Source organism: Hypanus sabinus, chromosome 2 (genome assembly GCF_030144855.1).
Source record: "Hypanus sabinus isolate sHypSab1 chromosome 2, sHypSab1.hap1, whole genome shotgun sequence".
NCBI lineage: Eukaryota > Metazoa > Chordata > Chondrichthyes > Myliobatiformes > Dasyatidae > Hypanus > Hypanus sabinus.
Window position 1 is genome coordinate 193,283,650 of NC_082707.1, and position 21,492 is coordinate 193,305,141.

The 21,492-nt window shown below is 42.0% G+C and overlaps 1 long non-coding RNA gene across 1 annotated transcript in view; it reads left to right on the plus strand.

The window, feature by feature from the left end:
* LOC132389540 (uncharacterized) overlaps positions 1–21,492 on the plus strand; it is a 149,713-nt gene that overhangs the window by 71,690 nt on the left and 56,531 nt on the right. Inside the window, exon 3 of the long non-coding RNA XR_009510584.1 lies at positions 13,254–13,333. This is a non-coding gene — a long non-coding RNA (uncharacterized LOC132389540). The remainder of the gene's footprint in view (positions 1–13,253; positions 13,334–21,492) is intronic.

Below are 21,492 nucleotides of genomic sequence, written 5' to 3' on the forward strand. Positions count from 1 at the left end.
CTGACAACACACTGATGGACAGTGTCCCCTGACAACACACTGATGGGCAGTGTCCCCTGACAACACACTGATGGACAGTGTCCGCTAACATCACCCACTGATGGGCAGTGTCCCCTGACAACACACTGATGGACAGTGTCCTCTGACATCACACACTGATGGACAGTGTCCCCTGACATCACACACTGATGGACAGTGTCCCCTGACAACACACTGATGGGCAGTGTCCCCTGACAACACACTGATGGACAGTGTCCCCTGACAACACACTGATGGGCAGTGTCCCCTGACATCACACACTGATGGACAGTGTCCCCTGACATCACCCACTGATGGACAGTGTCCCCTGACAACACACTGATGGGCAGTGTCCCCTGACATCACACACTGATGGACAGTGTCCCCTGACATCACACACTGATGGACAGTGTCCCCTGACATCACACACTGATGGGCAGTGTCCTCTAACATCACCCACTGATGGGTTCTTTTCTCTGACGTTACACTCAATGATGGGCACTGCCTTCGGACATTGTGTACTAATGGGATTGTCCTCTGATATTGTCCATTGATGACTACTTTCCTCTGAAATCACTGACTGATGAGCAGTGCTCTCAAACATAACCCACTGCTGGGATGGGCATTGCTCGCTGACAACACACACTGATGGCCACTGCTTTCTGACACTGCTCAGTAACAGGTCCTTACAGTGCCTAATAAATGTATTCACCCCGCTCCCTGCAAGATTTCATGTTTTATTGTTTTATAACATTGAATCACAGTGGATTTAATTTGGTTTTTTGACACTGATCAACAGAAATAGCCTTCAGTGTCAAAGTGAAAGCAGATCTCTACAAAGTGATCTAAATTAACTACAAATATAAAACAGAAAATAATGAATTGCATAATTACTCACTCCCTTCAAGTCAGTATTTAGTAGGTGCACCTTTGTCAGCAATTACAACCTTGAGTCTGTGTGGATAGGTCTCTATCAACTTTGCATATCTGGGCACTGCACTTCTTCCCCATTTTTATTTACAAAACTGCTCAAGCTCTGTCAAATTGCATGGTGATCATGAGTGAACAGCCCTTTTCAAGTTCACCCACAAATTCTCAATTGGATTGAGGTCTAGACTCTGACCTGGCCACTCCAGGACATTAACTTTGTTATTTTTAAGCCCTTCCTATGTAGCTTTAGCTTTATGCTTGAGGTCATTGTCTTGCTGGAAAATAAATCTTCTCCCAAGTGTTATGAATGTACCACAGCTCTGAGGGGCCGAAGGGTGTGGGGTAGCGCCCTCCTTTGTGAGAATCACAAGCTCACTATTGAGTCCGTTCAGGAGATCCAGGAAATGGGAGAGAGAGACGTGCCGAATACCTCGTTCCAACGCGATGCAAAATAATACGACATTGACCATTGTCTCCTGGAGACCACGTTTGTGGATTGGGGACTATGCTACGTGAAAGCCCTCGGGCAAAGTGGGCTGGTTGAGAGAGAGATTGCATCATCCCAACCTGATTGACATCTGAGACCCCGTGAGGAAGTATAAAAGAGGGTCTGGGGGAACACTCACTTCAGATGCACCAGAAGAAACGCTAACGATCCCATAGTAGCGGGAAGCCATTTGAAGGAAGTTACGTGCGTTCGATTCCGTTGCTGGAATCGGTGACTGGAACCATGGAAACCAGCTTTTAGCTAACAACGGGGAAGCCCGCTCCCCTGATTCAACGGATTCGCTTCATAAAAGACCCGGGCAAGTTTCTTTTCTCACCAATCTCTCTCTCTCTCCAACAAGTGAAAACCCAGCGGTCCCCCAAAAGGCTGAAGCCTGCAGGACCTGAGTGACTTTTATATTTCCATCGGACAATATATTATCCCCTAGACAAACAATCGAGCTGTTTCTTATTGATGGTTATTATTAGACCTGCGCTTTTAGATTGAATAGTGACAACATATATTATCTGAACATTTGTATTAATCTTATTTTTGTGCCCCTTCATAAATAAAGACTTTTAAAAATAGTACCATCAGACTTCAACGGACCTCTCTATCTTTGCTGGTAAGTGATCCGGTTACGGGATTTCGTAACAGTTGGGGGCTCGTCTGGGATTTGACACCAAATTGGAGGGCTAGTGAATCGGGCTTGTATGTCCAAAACTTGGATCTGGTTACACGAGTAGCCAGACGGGAAACCAGCAAAGATGGACGTGGGGGAATTTATAGAAAACCCGACTCTGGAGGCGCTGGAGGCGGCCTCCAAATCGGACGATAAAATTGGCGAAAGAGTTAAACCTCGCAGGGGTGAGGTTGTCAATGAAAAAGCGAAAGGTGCGAAGGGCAATAACTCAGTGTTATATTGGGAAGAATATGTTTACAGCTGAGGTATTGGAAAATATCCCTGAAAAGGTACCAGCTAGTGGAGCGGCTCAGTTAGAGTTGGAAAAATTAAGGTGGGAACATGAAATTAAGTTAAAACAGCTGGAAATAGAGAAGGAAAGGGCAGAGAGAGAGAGAGAGAGAGAGAGAGAGAGAGATGGCCGAGAAAGAGAGAGAGCATGAACTTCAGCTAAAAGAGCTGGAAGCAGCTGAGAAGGAGAAGGAGAGGGCCGAGAAGGAGAAGGAGGCAAAGAGACAGAGGAAACATGACTTGGAGATGGAGAAGTTAAGGCAAGAGCAATGAAGTCAGGGGTCGGACCGAGAGGAGCGGTTTGATGTCAGTCGGGCGTTGAGGTTGGTACCCCCGTTCGAGGAGACGGATGTTGATAGTTATTTCTTGCTTTTTGAAAAGGTGGCGGTGAATCAGAAGTGGCCCAGAGAGTAGTGGGTGGCATTGTTACAAAGTGTGTTAAGAGGGAAGGCCCAGCGGGCATATGCGGTGTTGCCCACGGAGGGGGAAGGGGAAGAGAAATATGACCAAGTAAAGGCGGCCATTCTCCGGGGTTACGAGCTAGTAGCTGAAGCATATAGACAAAAGTTCAGAAATTTACGAAAAGGGTGGAAACAGACATATACCGAGTTTGTCTATGAGAAGGGGGTGCTCTTGGACCGGTGGTGCACCGCAGAAAAAGTGGACGAGGATTATGGGCGTCTCAGGGAGTTACTTTTGATTGAGGAATTTAAAGATTGTGTTTCGGAGGACATCCGGATGTATTTGAATGAGAAGCCGAATAAGTCCATTTCAGAATTTGCTAGGTTCGCGGATGAATATGCCCTAACCCATAAGACAAAGTTTTCCTCAAATAAAAGTTCCCAGAGAAACCGTGGGAATGATCGAGAAAGTCCGACAAGTGAGGCAGAGGTCCCACCGGGAGCTAACGGTAAGGTTGAGGGGGAAAGGAAAGACAGCCAGAGGTTTCTGGGCTTGACCTGTTTTAATTGTGGAAAGGTAGGGCATATTTCATCTTGATGCTTTTCTCCGAGGAAAGAGATAGGAAAAGGGAAAGCCGCAGTCCCTATCGGGTGTGCCGTGGTAATCAGTAAATCGACCAGAGAGCCCTGGGTAGACAGAGTATGAGAAGGGTCTGAGACTTGTCTGTCACACGGAACCGTGTCTGTGAGGGAGGGAGACACGCTAGTTCCCGTACGGATCTGGAGAGACACGGGTGCTGAGCTGTCGTTGATCAGCAGCAAGGTACTAGAGTTTGGTCAAAAGACGAGAATGGTAGTGGTAGAGGGGATCAGCAAAAGAATGGAAATGGTGCCTTTACATGAGGTCATTATGGATTGTGAGCTGGTGTCTGGACCCGTTGAAATAGGGGTGCCATCCGAGTTCCCGAGAACTGACGCAGATGTCCTTCTCGGTAACGATTTAGCAGGTGGTAAGGTTTGGGCAGCCATGATGCCGACCCGCCGACCGGCGAGAGCAGTGGCCCTGCCCCTAGATTTCCAGATCTATCCCGCATGCGCGGTCACTCGCAGCCTGTCGAGAAAGGCAGCTGAGAACGAGAGCAGTTTAAATCGGGCCAGTTTTGATTTGGCCGAGACATTTCTACCGACCCTATACCACGAGGGTTTAGAGGGTGGTAAAACGAAGAGTAGTAAAGTGAAAGAGGGTAAGGGAGCGGAGGTGGATCTGCCTTTAGTGAGGAGAAAGGTTCTAGAGGCAGAAAATAAAGATGAGGAACCGATAGAGCGGTTAAGAGGTCCAGAGTTGGACATGGATGATCTGTCTGGTTTGGCAGAACTGTTTGAGGAAGTTGAAACTTCTAAAGGTGTCCCTGATAATGAAATGAGGGCAGCCCTAGATGACAAGGGTGCCCTTACCTTGAAGAAATCTGCTGGGTTGGCAGATGAGGTTGTTTCAGCCCACGGGGTTGAGTTTACTCCAGAAGGGAGTTGCCCAGAGAGTAGCTGGGAGAAACGGGGGAACTTAGAATTTAAAAAGGGTATGGGTATTGAAAGCCTGGAAGAGGCCAATGTCCCATTTGAGTGTGTCCAAGATGTGGATGCATGTAGTACTGAACCTAGTAACGGAGCTCAGAAGAAGTCTGAGGTACTTGGTTCAGTGGAAAAAGGGTTAACCTTGGTAACCATGGGAAGTGTGAGTTCCCAGGTGTTTGTCCTCAAAGGTGAGTTCAAAGTTAATGCAGAATTTAAGAATGGGGTGATGAGCATCATTAATGAAGGAAATGGAAAGTCTGTAGTTCCCAAGTCGAATGAAGAAATTTTAAACCTGGCAGATCGCTTACAGAGTGAGCCGGGAGATAGCAGGGCCCCCCACTCTATTGTTATGCCAGGATGGGGTGTGAAGAGGCCAAATTTGAAATGCTACTTGAACTAAGAGTTTGAATTAAAAACCAATAGCCTGAAGGGTCCTGACAAAAGGGCTAGCCACCTGGCTAAAATTAAAGAATTGGGTGGAAATGGTCTAAGTTTGGGACAGGGTGTTGATAAAATAACCCCTATGAACGAGGCGGGCGGGAGTTTACCACACCAAATTACTCAAGTTCCCCACGGGGGGGGGGGGGGGGGGGGGGGAACTCACCGGAAAAGAGGCGACGGTTAATGGGGATGCCATTTTAAAACAGCAAAGCAGGTTGTATGGGATTGCGCCAAAGTCCGTGAATAATAAAGACAGACCCTTGGAGACCTGCCGGTTAAGTGAGATGACCGAAATGATTAGTATTTGCATAAACTTTTGTAGATGCACATAAGCTAAGATCACACCTCCTTAGTTTTGTTGCTGAAGGAAAGAAATAAAAATAGGTGGTTATTAAATTGAAGTCTGATGTTACAAGACTTTAGTACGGTACGCGATGTTAAGATATTAAAGTAAGTGACACTGTAATCGTTAACTGTTTAGATACTGAATTGAATGTATAACTGTATTACTCTGTAAAAAAGAACTTTTGTATTGTGTTAGATTCTAAAACCCTGTAAGACTCTGTAATAATTCGTTTTCACCGCTGGTGAAAACGCTTTGAAGAAAGGGGGTGTTATGAATGTACCACAGCTCTGAGGGGCTGAAGAGTGCGGGGTAGCCCACTCCTTTGTGAGAATCACAAGATCACTATTGAGTCCGTTCAGGAGACCCAGGAAATGAGAGAGAGAGATGTGCCGAATACCTCGTTCCACCGCGATGCAAAATAATGCGACATTGACCATTGTCTCCTGGAGACCACGTTTGTGGATTGGGGACTACGCTACGTGCAAGCCCTCGGGCAAAGTGGGCTGGTAGAGAGAGAGGTTGCATCATCCCAACCTGATTGACATCTGAGACCCCGTGAGGAAGTATAAAAGAGGGTCTGGGGGAACACTTCCTTCAGACGCACCAGAAGAAACGCTAACGATCCCATAGTAGCGGGAAGCCATTTGAAGGAAGTCACGTGCGTTCGATTCTGTTGCTGGAATCGGTGACTGGAACCACGGAAACCAGCTTTTAGCTAACAATGGGGAAGCCCGCTCCCCTGATTCAACGGATTCGCTTCATAAAAGACCCGGGCAAGTTTCTTTTCTCACCAATCTCTCTCTCTCTCTCCAACAAGTGAAAACCCAGCGGTCCCCCAAAAGGCTGAAACCTGCAGGACCTCAGTGACTTTTATATTTCCATCAGACAATATATTATCCCCTAGACAAACGATCGAGCTGTTTCTTATTGATGGTTATTATTAGACCCACGCTTTTAGATTGAGTAGTGATGACGTATACTATCTGAACATATGTATTAATCTTATTTTTGTGCCCCTTCATAAATAAAGACTTTTAAAAATAGTACCATCAGACTTCAATGGACCTCTCTATCTTTGCTGGTAAGTGATCCAGTTACGGGATTTTGTAACACAAGTCGAAATTCTCTTGCAGACTGCACCAGGTTTTCCACCAGGATTTCCCTGTATTTTGCTGCATTAATTTTACCCTCTACCTTCACAAGCCTTCCAAGGCCTGCTGCAGTGAAGCATCCCCACAGCATGATGTAGCCACCACCAGGCTTCACAGAAGGGATGGTGTGTTTTTGATAATGTGCAGTGTTCAGTTTACACCAAACATAGCATTTAGTATGATGACCAAAAAGCTCAATTTTAGTTTCATCAGGCAACTGAACCACCTTTCAGCTGACTCCAGAGTCTCCTACATGCCTTCCAGCAAACTCTAGCTGAGATTTCATGCAAGATTTTTTCAACAGTGACTTTTTCTTTGCCCCCTCCCAAAAAGCTGTGACTGGTGAAGCACCCGGGGAACATTTATATAATGTGCAGTGTCTCCCATTTCAGCCACTGAAGTTTGTAACTACAGCAGAGTTGTCATAGGTCTCTTGGTGGCCTCTCTCACTAGAAGTCCTCTTTTAGCACTGTCAGTCAGTTTTTGAAGAAAGCCTGCTCTAGGCAGAATTACAGCTGTGCCACATTCTTTCCATTTCTTGATGATTGACTTAACTGTACTCCAAAGGATATTTCGTGACTTGAAAATCTTCTTGTATCCATCTCGGACTTGTGCTTTTCAAAATCATTTTCACAGAGCTGCTTCGATTGTTCTTTTGTCTTCAGTAGTTTTTGCCAGGATTCCAATTTACCAGCAATTGGACCTTCCAGATACAGGTGTATTTTTACTACAATCAATTGTAACACCTTGACTGCACACAGGTCTCCAAAACAGATCTCCATTTAACTAGTTATGTGACTTCTAAAACCATCTGGCTGCACCAGTACTGATTTGGTGTATCGTATTAAAGTGGGGTGTGAATACTTACGCAATTAGTTCTTTTGTGTTTTATATCTGAAATTAATTTAGATCACTTTGTAGAGATCTGTTTTCACTTTAACACAAAAGAGTCCTTTTCTGTTGATCAGTGTCAAAAACCCCCAAATAAAATCCACTGTGATTCAATGGTGTAAAACAATAAAATATGAAAATCATACATAGGAAATGCATCACATCACACAAGCATCTTCATGAAGATTGACCAGAAGAAATGGATGTAGGGTAAGATGCAAAGCCATTAACTCTGTTGTGCCATTGAATATCTGTTGGGGAAAAGGAATTGGTGACATTTTGGGTTAAAACCCTAGATAAGACTCTTCCAGTAAAGTTAGATAGGATTTGACCTTACTGCAGGAGGCTGGAGAGGGGATGGTTCCTCTTCCCACATCCTATGCTCTTAATATAACCTGTTGGTGCTCACTTCCACAGCTCCCACATCAATTATGGCTTCACGGGTTGCTTACTTGAAATGCAGTGTGGAGCAAGAAATCAGTGCCTTCGGGAAAGGAATGAAGGGAAACAAATTGGATGAGAAAATTGCTGAGCAATTAAAACAATTGCAATTACCAATACTGTCCTTGTAAATTGTATTTTAATAATAACTACCAGTGAGTAATTAGTGCAGATTATTCAAGGTATTCAAACTGTCAAACGCAAGACAGCTGGAACCCAGACATGGTATTTTAAACCTCATTTAAGGTCAGGATATATCTGACAAGCTAACCTCCTCTCCATTTCTCTCAATGGATTTTCTGCTGTTATAAATGTTTTATGGATCTTTTTAACAGCTCTATAAATATCAATAAAATTCATAGTCCTGGTGATAAAGCATGCCTAATGGATTTTTTTTTGCTTCTCTGACATGGATCAATGAATTTGTACCCACTTACGTAAATTTTATGAATATCTACTAAATCATAGAAAATCTCTGTTTAGGAAGCTACGCCGTCTACTTAACAGGCCTGCATTAGAGTCATAGAGTCAAAGAAAACCACAGCCCTGAATCAGGCCTTTCAGCCTATCTAGTCCATGCTGAACTATCTAAACTGCCTATTCCCATGGACCTACACAAGAACTATAGCTCTCCATACATGTCCCATCCATGTACCTATCCAGAATTCTCTTAAAGATTGAAATAGAAATTCCATCCACCATTTGAGCTAGCAGCTCATTCCACTCTGAATGAAAAGGTTTCCTTAATGTTCTCCTTAAACATTTCACCTTTCATCCTTGACCTATGACCTCTAATTTTATTCTCACCCAACTTCAGTGGAAAAAATCTGCTTGTATTTACCCTGTCTATACCCTTCAAAATTTTATATAGCTCCATCAAATCTCTCCGCAATCTTCTACATTCTAGGGAATAAAGTTCTAACCTAATTAATCTTTCCTTAAAACTCAGGTCCTTCAGTCCCTGCAACATCCTTGTAAATTTTCTCTGTACTCTTTAAATCTTAGTTACATCTTTCCTGCAGGGAGGAGACCAAATCTGCACACAACACTTCAAATTAGGCCTCGCTAATGTCTTATATAACTTCAACCTAACATCCCATCTCCTGTACTCAACACTTTGATCCATGAAGACCAAAGCTTTCTTTGCAACCCTATTTACCTGTGACACCACTTACAATGAATTATGGACCTGTATTCCCAGATCCCTTTCTCTACCGCACTTCTTTGTTCCCTGTGTAATATGTACCCTGGTTGGTCCTACTGAAGTACAACACTTTGCTCTTGTCTGCATTAAACGCTATATTTCATTTTTCAGTCTATTTTTCCAGCTGGTCCAGATCCCACTGCAAGCTCTGACAGTCTTCCTCACTGTCCCCATCCACAATCTACAATCCACATTAACTTCTTTCAATGTACAAATATAAAAGGAATAAATTGTGTGTGCAAACATGAGGAGATCTGCAGATGCTGGAAATTCAAACAACACACGCAAAATGCTGGTGGAACACAGCAGGCCAGGCAGCATCTATAGGGAGAAGCACTGTCGAAGTTTTGGGCTGAGATCCTTCGTCAGGACTAACTCAATTGTGTGTGTTCACTGAATCTAAAAGAAGATGAAAAGTCATCAAGCAGCGAACAATCTGCTGGAGGCACTGAGTGGATCGAATCCTTTGTATCTCAAAGTCAAATTTGAGCCTATTGTGGTATGCACATGCACAGGTACAGCACACAATGACTTGCAGCAGAATCACAGGCACATACTGTGCAAAAGTCTTGGGCACCCTAGATTTTTTACATGGTTTCGGATAGTATGGCATCCACAGAGCCCTGAACTCAACATCATCGAGGCTGTCTGGGATTGCCTGGGCAGACAGAAGCAAATGAGACAGCCAAAATCTGCAGAAGAACTGTAGTAAGTTCTCCAAATTGCCTGGAAAAATGTAGCAGCCAATTTTCTTATAGAACTGAACGGCAGTGTACCAAAGAGAATTGAAGCAGTTGTAAAGGTAAAGGGTGGTCTCATCAAATATCAATTTGGTTTAGCTTTTATCTTACTTTTTCCTGTTCTTTATAGTTTTTTTAATATTTGGAAACTTTTCAATTCATTACTGTTGAAGGCATCTTTGCTTTACAGATCTTTTACACGTCCCTAAGACTTTTGTACAGTACAGTAAAATCCGATAAGCAGTATTCACACAAAATTGTAATTACAGTTATACAAGAGGGAACACAATTAGAACAAAATAAACTGATGCCCATTGTAGTGCAAAGTAGTCGAAACTATGAAGAAGGTGAATTTCTAGGATTATTTTTGGTTTTTTAAATTTATTTTTTTTAAATGTTTTTATACTATAATACTATTATATTATACTATACTGGGCACTATAGAATGAGTGCAGAGGAGATTTACAAGGATGTTGCCTGGATTGGAGAGCGTGCCTTATGAGAATAGGTTGTGTGAAGTCGGCCTTTTCTCCTTGGAGCGACGGAGGATGAGAGGTGACCTGATAGAGGTGTACAAGATGATGACAGGCATTGATTGTGTGGATAGCCAGAGGCTTTCTCCCAGGGCTGAAACATCTATAATGAGGGGGCATAGTTTTAAGGTGCTTGGAAGTGCGTACAGAGGTGATCTCAGGGTTAAGTTTTTCAAACAGAGAGCAGTGGGTACGTGGAATGCACTACCGGCACCAGTGGTGGAAGTGGATACAATTGGGTCTTTTAATAGTTACATGGAGCTTAGAAAAATAGAGGGCAATGTGGTAGGGAGATTTTAGGCAGTTTCTAGAGCAGGTTACATGGTCGGCACAACAATGTGGGCCAAAGGCCCTGTAACATGCTGTAGATTTCTATGTTCAATGTTTCTCTTCCTCTTGGCCATCAGGTGTTGACCTTTTATTTTTTTTATTTTTCTTCATTTATTTTCTTTAATTGTATTCTTCCAAGTTTCTTGCTTTGTGTCTACCTGTGAGCAAGTAAATGTCAAAGTTGTATAATAACTTATGCATTCTTTGATAATAAGTGAATCTTGAAAACATCAACTATACTCAGTAGCCACTTTATATGGTACAGCTGCTCGTAAATCTAATCAGCTGATCATGTGGCAGCAACTCATTCCAAAAAGCATGCAGGCACCGTCAAGAAGTTCAGCTCTTGTTCAGACAAAATGTCAGAATGGGGAAGAAATATGATCTAAATGACTTTGACTGTGGAATGATTGTGGGTGCCAGGCAGGGTGGTTTGAGTATCACAGACACTGCCGATGTCCTGGGATTATCACACACAACAGTCTCTAGAGTTTACAGAGAATGATGTGAACAGCAGTTCTATGGGAAAAATGCCTTGTTAATGAGAGAGGTCAGCAGAGAATGGCCAGATTGGTTCAAGCTGACAGGAAGGCAACAGTAATTCAACTACCCTCATGTTACAACAGTGGTATGCAGACAAGCATCTCTGAATGCACAACACAACAAACCTTGAAGTGGATGGGCTACAGCAGCGGAAGACCATGAACATACCTCCTGTAACTAATAAAGTGGCCACAGAACGTATATTTTCAGTGCTTTAGCCCAAACATTATAGAGTAATAGAGAAATCCAAGCTGACTATTAGCCATCTCCTTATGCTAATGCAAGATTAAATTTATTTTTGTCTTCCCACATATGATGTGAGTATAGCTGCTGGATTTGATTGAAGTGAAATAGTCGGAAAATATGCCTGTACATTTATGTTGCTTTATTAATCCACGTGTGCTGATATAGGGTCTCGACTCAAAACGTCAATTATCCCATAACCTGTGCTGAATTGCTCCATATTCCAGCATCTGCACTCTCCTATGTTAGGGAATATCCTGGAGTTATGTGAATATAGCAAATATTAATTCAAACAAGAACCAGGCTTCAGTTCTTATTCGAAATGTAGATAAGTTCAGGAAACTTGCAATTAGCCTTCAGCTTTTTGTAAATTGAAGTTAAAGTCACAGGCCGCTCCAAAGACTAAGAGATTGCACATGCAAGAACCAAACGTTATGACAATGGGTTTGTGTTAATTGGCTTGCATCAAACCAGGCAACATGGCTCAGTTATTTGCACCATTGTGACTTGAGTGCAAGCTGGCAGACTGGGCAAATGTAGTCACTTAGCATAACAAACATGGTCACATGCATAGCCAATCAAGAGTTTTTATGTACTTGTCATATTTATGTACTCAGAGACAACCCTGGCAGCATTAATTTTGAGTGTCTGGTTCTCTGTCATCTAAGGTTTAGAATGTTTGTATTAATTTGTTTCTCCAAAAGACATTTGGACCTTTAATGTGCTTCCACTATGTATCACAAAAGAACCATTTGTCAACCCAAAGTGCTGAAGTAAACACAAAATTCTCTGCAGATGTTGGGGGTCAAAGACCACGTACAACACACTGGAGGAACTCAGCAGGTTGGGCAGCATCTGTGGAAATGAACAGTCAATGTTTTGGGCCAAGACCCTTCATCAGGACTGAAGAGGGAGGGGGCAAAGGCCCTATAAAGAAGGTGGGGGGAGGGTGGGAAGGAGAAGGCTGGCAGGTGCCAGGTGAAAAACCAATCAGAGGAAAGATCAAGGGGTGGGGGAGGGGAAGCAGGGAGGGGATAGGCAGGAAAGGTGAAGAAGGAATGTAAGGGGAAAGCACTATGGGTAGTAGAAGGAGGCGGAACCATGAGGGAGGTGATAGGCAGCTGGAGGAGTAAGCAGAGTGAAAGTGGGATGGGGGAAGGGAGAGGGAGGGAATTATTGGAAGTTGGAGAATTCAATGTTCATGCCAAGGGGCTGGAGACTACCCAGACAGTATATAAGGTGTTGCTCCTCCAACCTGAGTTTGATTTCATCACGGCAATAGAGGAGGTCAAGTATGGACATATCCGAATGGGAATGTAAAGCAGAGTTGAAGAGGGTGGCAACCGGGAGATCCTGTGATTGTACAAACATTTGTAATTCTTCAAATTGTATTGTACTGTTACCTTTGATCATAAGGGTAGGTATGTGAGCTTCTACTGAGAGTGCCTTCTGAATAGTGCCTTCTAAGTACCCTGAATTGCTCTATATTCCAACAACTACACTGTTCTGCATCTGCATTATTAACAAATGTCTGTCCGAGACATCGACAAAATTTGTTCTCTCTATTAGATTCTTTACATTACCAACAAAATGGCCAGTAACATCATGAAGGATTATTCCCATTAGGGAGGAGGCTAAAGAGCAGCCACACCAGGACAACCAGACTCAAAAACAGTTACATTCCCCATCAGTAAGGGTGATCAACATCTCCACCCTCTAATCCAACCCCTCCACACCCCTAATCACCAGTACTTTATTATCTCCTGTCAGTTACCTTATGTACCAACACTCCTGTGCCTAGTATCAGTTTATGGACATGTAATCAATTGATGTATACAAGCTATCTTATGTATTTATATTTATTATGTTTGTTATTATTGTGTTCTTCATTTTATTTTGCTTTTCTCTGTGCTACATTGGATCCAGAGTAACAATCATTTTGTTTTCTTTACACATATGTATTGGAAATGACAGTAAACAATTTTGAACTTGAAATTGTTCTTTCACAGGACTTGGAGATCCCTGAACTGAGGAGGCAGATAAGCATCATGATCTATATCATGACAGACCTGGAGCGGTTGGCAGCATGGTGGGTTTTTAACAGCAACGCCATAGTTTCATGGTCATGTTATTGACACTAGTTTCATATTTCTACATGTATTTATTCAATAGAATTTAAATTCCCCAGCTACTCTAATTACTCCCACCCCTGACCTGATGTCTTTAGCCACGGTAGTTATGTGTGGTTGATCCAGGCTAGCTTGTCAATGACAGCTTATAGACAGTTGATACCTGGAAATGCCATTGAATTTTAATGGTAGCTTCCCATTTGCTGGAGATCATTAATGCCTGACACTTGAGTGATGTAAATGTTACTTAACACAGAAAGTTATCCAGGGCATGCTGGCATAATGGCTGGAAATGCAGGTCATACACAGACTGATTTCACTGTTTACGAATCAATGGTAACTTTGAAAAATCACCGTAAATGAGTTTAGTGTAAGAATAAATCTGTACCCTCACTATTGAAGTAAGACCCAAGTTTGCAACCACTTCAGACAAACTTCCCTTAGATATAAGAGGTCTGGCTTTGTCTAAATCAGGTTTTCAGTGGCAGCAGCAATTAACAAAACTAATCCTCATACCAGAAAAATACAACTGCTGATGCTGTGGATCAAAGAATACGTACACGACGCTGGAAGAACTCATCAGAATGTCCATTCCTGATGAAGGGTCTCTGCCCAAAATGTTGGCTAATCTTTTCTCACAGATGCTGCCTGACCTGCTGAGTTCTTCCAGCGTTGTGTACGTATTCTTTAATCCTCATACCCCCTCTGCATCCTCACGCCCCTGACTCGTTGGGCTGGAGGACTGTGACCAGCAGTGCACTGGAGTGACCTGGACCCATTTTCTGTTACTTGTCATGTACATTAAAGTCTTGGCATGAGCAGGTGCCTCACACTGAAATACTAGCAAAGACCAACTGCAGAAGTATTGAGGCCATGATCACCCAGCGTCAGTTGCAGTGACTGGGGCACGTGATAAAGATGCCCCCATGTCGGCTACCCCGCAGAGTGTTATACGGCCAGCTACATCATGGTCGACGCTCAGCTGGAGGGCCAGTGAAGCACTATAAGGATCAGATGAAGAATGCTTTGAGGAAGTGCAAGATCAGACCTGAGGACCTGGAGGATGTTGCTGCTGACTGTAACACCTGGCGACAGCTGTGTAGGGACGGGGTTCGTATTCTGGAGATGGAAAGAACAACTAGAAGACAGCAGAAGAGAGCCAGGAGAAATGCAGCCATGGTTGCCATCACTACCACCACTACCACATATACATGTCCCACCTGCGATAGAGCTTGTGGGTCCAGGATAGGACTGTGTAGTCATCAAAGATCTCACCGTTAAAGGAGTGGACGTCGTCATCGGATTCCGATGGACAACTGAAGAAGAAGAAAAGTCTTGGATGAATATGTGGGGGGCATGATGAACAAGTTTAAAAATTACACTAATATTGGTGGTAAGGTTACAGCAAGATATGGATTAGCCTGAAAGTGGACAAGGACATGGCAGATGGAACTTATCTCAGACATGTACAAAATGTCGCATTTTGGTAAGTTAAACCAGGACTATACTTTAGTTGGTCACATGGTAATTGAAGGGTCTGCACTGTGCTGTGCTTCTAAACAAACATACAAATAAATAAGCAAAAATAAATGCACTTAATGAAAATTTTAAGACATTGCAGATACAGGAGATCTGAAATAAAGTCAGAAACTGCTGGAAACACCCAACAGATCAGGCAAAATATGTGGAAAGAGTAACAGTTTTTTCTCGGTTATAGATATTTTAGTATTGGGAAAGAGACAATTGTGGGAGTGGACATTGTGTATGTGGGCATTGTTAGAGTGGTCTAGCTTTGGCTCAACATGCTTGAGCAAGCACAGGAGGAAGCTGTAAGTAAGTTTTTAGTATTTATTTTTTTTCTGTTAGTATATAGCAAGTGTGCTGAGAATGGGTCCAGAGGTAGTTGCATGTTCTTTATGTGAGATGTGGGAACTCTGGGACTCTGTCAGTCTCCCTGATAACTCCATCAGTATGAAGAGCATTGAGCTGTAGTTTGATGACTATTGGCCCAGGGGGATGGGAACCTGAGTGCTAGGGTTAAGGATATACAAGTTGACGCATTATGTAATGAGACTATGAGGAAAGACAGGCAGATGATAGGGCAAAATTTCAGGCAGTTTGATGTTAAAATCTAACAGGGGGCCAAAATCAAAAAGGACTGAAGTTGTTATATTTTAATTCACACAGTATATAGAATAAGATACATGACCTTGTCGTGTAGTTAAAGATTGGCAGGTATGGTATTGTGGGCATCCCTGAATCATGGCTGAAAGAAGCCACAATTGAGAGCTTAACATCCACATTGTATCAAAAGGACAGGTAGGCAGGCGGAGGAGGTGGGATGCCTGTACCGGTAAAAAATGAAAACAAATCCTTGGAAAGAGGAGACACAGGGTCAGAAGATGTAGGATCCTTGTGGGTAGAGTTAAGAAACTGAAAGGGTAAAAAGACCCTGATGGGAATTTTATACAGACTTCCTGATAATAGTCCGGACTTGGGCTGCAAATTACAAGGGGGTTTAGAAAAGGCATGTAAAAAGGGCAATGTTGCGATGAACATGGGATATTTTAATATGCTGGGAGATTGTGAAAATCAGATCCTGAGAGGGAATTTGTAGAATACCTATGAAATGACTTTTTGCAGCAGCTGGTGGTTGAGCCCACTAGGGAACAGCAATTTTGGATAGGCTGTTATATAATGACACAGATTTGATTAGGAAGCTTAAGATAAAGGAACCCTTAGGAGGCAGTTTGAGATGGAGAGGTTAAAATGGGATGTATCAGTATTACAGTGGAGTAAACGTACATGAGAGAGGAGCTGGCCAAAGTTAATTGAAAGGGGACATGAGCAAGGATGCTGACAGAACAGAAATAGCTGGAGATTCTGGATGAAATTCAGAAGCACAGGAAAGATACATCCCAAAGATAAAGTACCCTAAAGGCAAGATAGGGCAACTGCAGCTGCTAAGGGAAGTCAAAGAGAGCATAAAAGCAAAAGACAATATTGAAAAAATGAGTGGGAAGGTAGAGGATTGGAAAGATTTTAAAAGTCAGCAGAAGGCAACTAAAAATGGCATATAGAGAGAAAAGATGAAATATGAAGGTAACTCACCCTTAATATAAATGAGGATTCAACAAGACTTTTTCCCAGGTACATAAAGTGTGAAAGAGAGATGAGAGTGCATATAAGACTGCTGGAAAATGATACTGGAGAGTAGTAATGGAGGAACAAAGAAATGGCAGACAAACTGTTCTCCATCACACAAACTTATGTATTTTACTTCAGTCTTCACTGTGGAAGAAAGTACCAGAAATGCGAGAGTGTCAGGGAGAATAGTTGCTGTTACTAAGGAGAAGGGCTCAGCAAGCTGAAAAGGCTGAAAATAGATATGTCACCAGGACCAGGTGGACTACACCTCAGAGTTCTGATAGAGGTAGCTGAAGTGATCGTGGAGGCATTAGCAATGATCTTTCAAGAATCACTAGGTTCTGGAATAGTTCCTGAGCATGGAATATTGCAAATGTCATTCCACTCCTTAAGAAGGAAATTATAGTATAGGGTAGTTAGACTGAGTTCAGAGATTGGAAAGATGTTGGAACCTATTATTAAGGATGAGATTGCAAGGTATTTGAAGGCACATGATAAAATAGGCCAGTGTCAGCATGGTTTTTGAAAAGGGAAATCTTGCTTGACAAATCTGTTGGAATTCTTTGAGGAAGTAACAGGCAGGATAGACAAAGGAGAGCCATTGGATGTTGTGTCCTTGGATTTTTAGAAGGCCTTTTCAAGGTGTCACACATGAGACTATTTATCAAAACAGGAGTCCATGGTATTATGGGAAAAATACTAGAATGGATAGAGCATTGGATGACTGTCAGGAGGCAAAGAGTGGGAATACAGGGACACTTTTCTAGTTAGCTGCCATTTTTTCACATTATATGTCAATGATTTGGTGATGGAATTGATGGCTTTGTGGCCAAGTTTACAGATGATACAAAGATAACTGGAAGGCAGTTGAGGAAGCAAGTTGTCTGCAGAAGGGCTTAGAAAATCTGGAGGAATGGGCAAAGAAGTGGCAGTTGGAATATAATGTAGGTATGTGCATGGTTATGCACTTTGGCCAAAGGAAGAAGGTGTGGACTATTTTGAAAATGTGGAGAAAATTAAAAATCAGAGATGTAGAGGGACTTCAGAGTCCTTGTGCAGGATTCCCTAAAGGTTATCTTGCAGGTTGAATCGGTAGTAAGGAAGACAAATGCAATGTTAACATTCATTTCAAGAGGACTAGAATATAAATGCAAGGATGTAATGCTGAGGCTTTTTAAGGCATTGGTCAGACCACACTTGAAGTATTGTGAGTAATTTTGGGCAGCTTAACCCTAGAAAGGATTCGTTGGTATTGGAGGATGCCGAAAGGAGGTTCATAAAAATGATCCCAGGAATGAACGGGTTAAACACTGTATGAGGTCTGTATTTGCTGGAGTTTAGAAGAATGAGCTGGGAATCTATCAAGTATTGAAAGCCTGGATAGAGTGGATATGAAGAGAATGTTCCCTATTGTGGGGAAGTTTAGGAACCAAAGGAACAGCATCAAAATTGAGGGACATCCCTCGAGAGCAGAGATGCGGAAACACTTCTCAAGGCAAGGGTTAGTGAAGCTGTGAAATTCTTTGCCACAAAATACTGTGCAGACCAAGTCATTGGATTGATTTAAGGTGGAGTTTGATATGTTTGTGATTAATCAGGGTATCAAAGATTATTGGGAGAAGGCAGGAGAATGGAGTTGAGAGGGATAATAAATCAGCCATGATGGAATGGTTCAGCCAACTCAATAGGCAAAATGGCTTAACTCTGCTCTGAGATCGTATGATCTTATGGTCTAAAACAAATTAATTAGAAAAGAGAAGATCTAACAGCTTCTCTTTCTGCGTGTTTCCAACAATTTCATATTAATACCATTGTGTAATTAATATTTTTGTAATATTAAATGTATATCATTTGATTAAGCATTCTTTGCTGTTTACATAATTCATTACTGATTTTATGTAAACATATGGATGTGTGAATGGCGTATGTTATTACGTCACCATGACATAAATGCGCCCCTCACTAAAACAAAACCAAAACGTACATGAGTTATCCCCCCGCTCCAGTGTTTTTCTTTCAATTAGTTTTATGTTTTGGAGATACAAAACATAACAGCGGTGATGAGTAAACATGAGACTACCTACCTGTTGAAATGCAGCACATTTTTTTTGGAAGAAGAGAAAGATGTTTGAGTTACAAGAAAGTTAGAAAACATGCAAAGTTCATTGTCATAAACAGTGAGTCATAGTATAGAGAAGGTATTCAGCAGTACTTTGTATCAAATTAAATAGACAATGAAAAGCAAGTGCCAGTATTACTGAGTTCAATAAGTGGAAGAACATGCAGTTTCCTTTGAAGTTTAACTGCTCCAACCAAACCAACCGAAATGAACTTTGCTGATATTGTGGAAATAATGCAGGAACATTTAGAACCAAACCCATTGTTGATTGTAGAACACTAAGTTTCTTAAGCAGATTTCTTATGTCTCTCAAACTCAGAAAAGGCAAATATCAGAGTTGAATTGTGCATGCACACTCTGACAATGAAATGAATCTTTGAAGCTTTGAACCTTTGTGATCAAAAGGTTACAAAGCCCATTTCAGCATACATGGCTGAGCTGAAGAAATTGGCTGAGCATTGTCAGTTCAGTAATGGGCTTAATGATACACTGAGAGATCGTTTAGCTTGTGGAATCTTACATTCAAAATCAGTTCCTTACTGAAGCCCAACTCACATTGAAAAGAACAGTTGAAATCACTGTATCAATGTAAACAGCAGCCAGAGACACAATTGATTTGCAGTCAGAAAGAAAGTGAGTGTGAACAAAATTATAATGTCTAAACAAAAACTTCCCTGACCTAAAAACTGTGTTACCATTGTGGCAGGGGCTCAAATACATCAGACCAATACAGGTTTAAAGGTAAATCTTGCAGAAAATACAAAGTAGGACACATTCAACGAGCATGTTGGGCAAATAATAAATGGACTGTACAGGGAGGAGAAAAAAAAGATAAAAAGTCAAGTTATAGTTTCAAAAAGAGAACTAATCTGTATACTGTTGAAAATTCTGATAATAATCAGAGCGATAAAGTGCTGAGTAGCCTTAAGATTTACCATGTGAAAACTAACAAGAGACAATTAATATAGCTTACAACACACATGAGTGGCAAATTAATTAAAATGGAATTGGACACTGGCTCGACTGTTTCAATCATTACACAAAATGAGGTTGAACGGCTTTTCAAAGATGCTGTACTAAAGCCTGCAGATATCCATCTAAGAATTTACACTAGTGAAAAGATAATTCCTGTGGGAATGACATTTGTGACAGTGAAATGCAACAATCAACCAGCCACATTGGAAGGGGGATAGACAGAGTTGACGTGGATAGGCTTTTTCCATTGAAAGTAGGGGAGATTCAAACAAGCGGACATGAGTTGAGAGTTAGGGGCAAAAGTCTAGGGGTAACACGAGGGGGAATTTCTTTACTCAGAGAGTGGTAGCTGTGTGGAATGAGCTTCCAGTGGAAGTGGTAGAGGCAGGTTCGATATTGTCATTTAAAGTAAAATTGGATAGGTCTACAGCCAGGAAAGGAATGGAGGATTATGGGCTGAGTGCAGGTCGGTGGGACTAGGTGAGAGTAAGCATTTGGCACGGACTAGAAGGGCCAAGATGGCCTGTTTCCATGCTGTAATTGTTATATGGTTATATGTATGTAGTAAAAACAGGAGCACCAGCATTGTGGGGGCATGACTGGCTGAGACAACTACTTTTTGATTGGAGATCTATCCATTATTTGCATGCCCCATCCACTGCAATAGAGTCAACTGAAAGCAAATTCAGAAAGATTCTAGATGATGCCACAGCTGTGTTGAAGGATGACATGGGAAAACTCAAATATATCAAGGGAAAAGTAGTGTTAAATGAAAATGCCACACAGAAATTTTACAAAGCTCACCTGGTTCCTTATATCATCAATGATAAAGTAGTCAGGGAGCAGGATCACATGGAAGCTGGAAGAACTTATTTCAATATTGAATGGAGCTCATTGGCAATACTACTGGTCCCAGTAGCCAAGAAGGATATGTGGAGATTTTGAGCTCATCATCAATCCAATACTGAGAGTAGATCAATACACTCTGCCAAGGATAGAGGATATCTTTGCAAACCTTTCTGGAGGGAAAGACCAGCAAAGTGTATTTGTCGGAGGTCTACATACAAGATGGAGATGAAAGGAGAGTCCAAAGTGTTTCTCAGCATAAACAATCACAAATTGGTTTCTTGCTGTAATAGGCTGATTTTTTGGAGTAGCAACCACACCTGCACTCTAGCAAAAAGCTATGGACCGGGATCTGCAAGGCTGCCAAGGTACTCACTATTACCTGGATGACATCACTGTTATCAGTTATCACCTTTAAAATCTCAAGGCAGGATTAAAAAGTTTAGAAGATTATGGGTTCAGAGAACAATGCAGCAAGTGTGAATTCTTTAACCAAACATCACTTACTGTGGCCATACTATTGGCTTCCAAGGATTGCAGGTGTGCTGTGAAAATTCAAGCAGTGGTGGATGCTCCAAGGCCAAAGGATGTGTCGCAGTTATGGTCATCTTTTTCCAGGATTTGTAAATGACTATAGCAGGTCCCTACCAAATCTATCTTCTGTACTCCTCCCCTGAAGTCATGATTACAGATTAGGATAAAATGGATAAATACAAAGTAGTGTGAGATGCCTTTCCAAAAGACAAAGGAAATGGTGAAGTCAGAGACTGTACTCACACATTATAATCTGCATAGGACAGTGAAGCTCGCCTTTGACACCTTGTCTTATGGTATAGGTTCAGTCATGTCACATGTTACGAGTGATGGAAGTGAACACCCCATAGACTTTCCCTCACAACTACAGAGAAAACTTACTCATAGTTTGACAGAGAGCCCGTGAGTCTGGTTTGGGTTATAAATATTTTAATCAATACTTGTATGGTAGAGAGTTCACCCTCACTTTTGATCATCAGTCATTAGTGTCCATTTTCA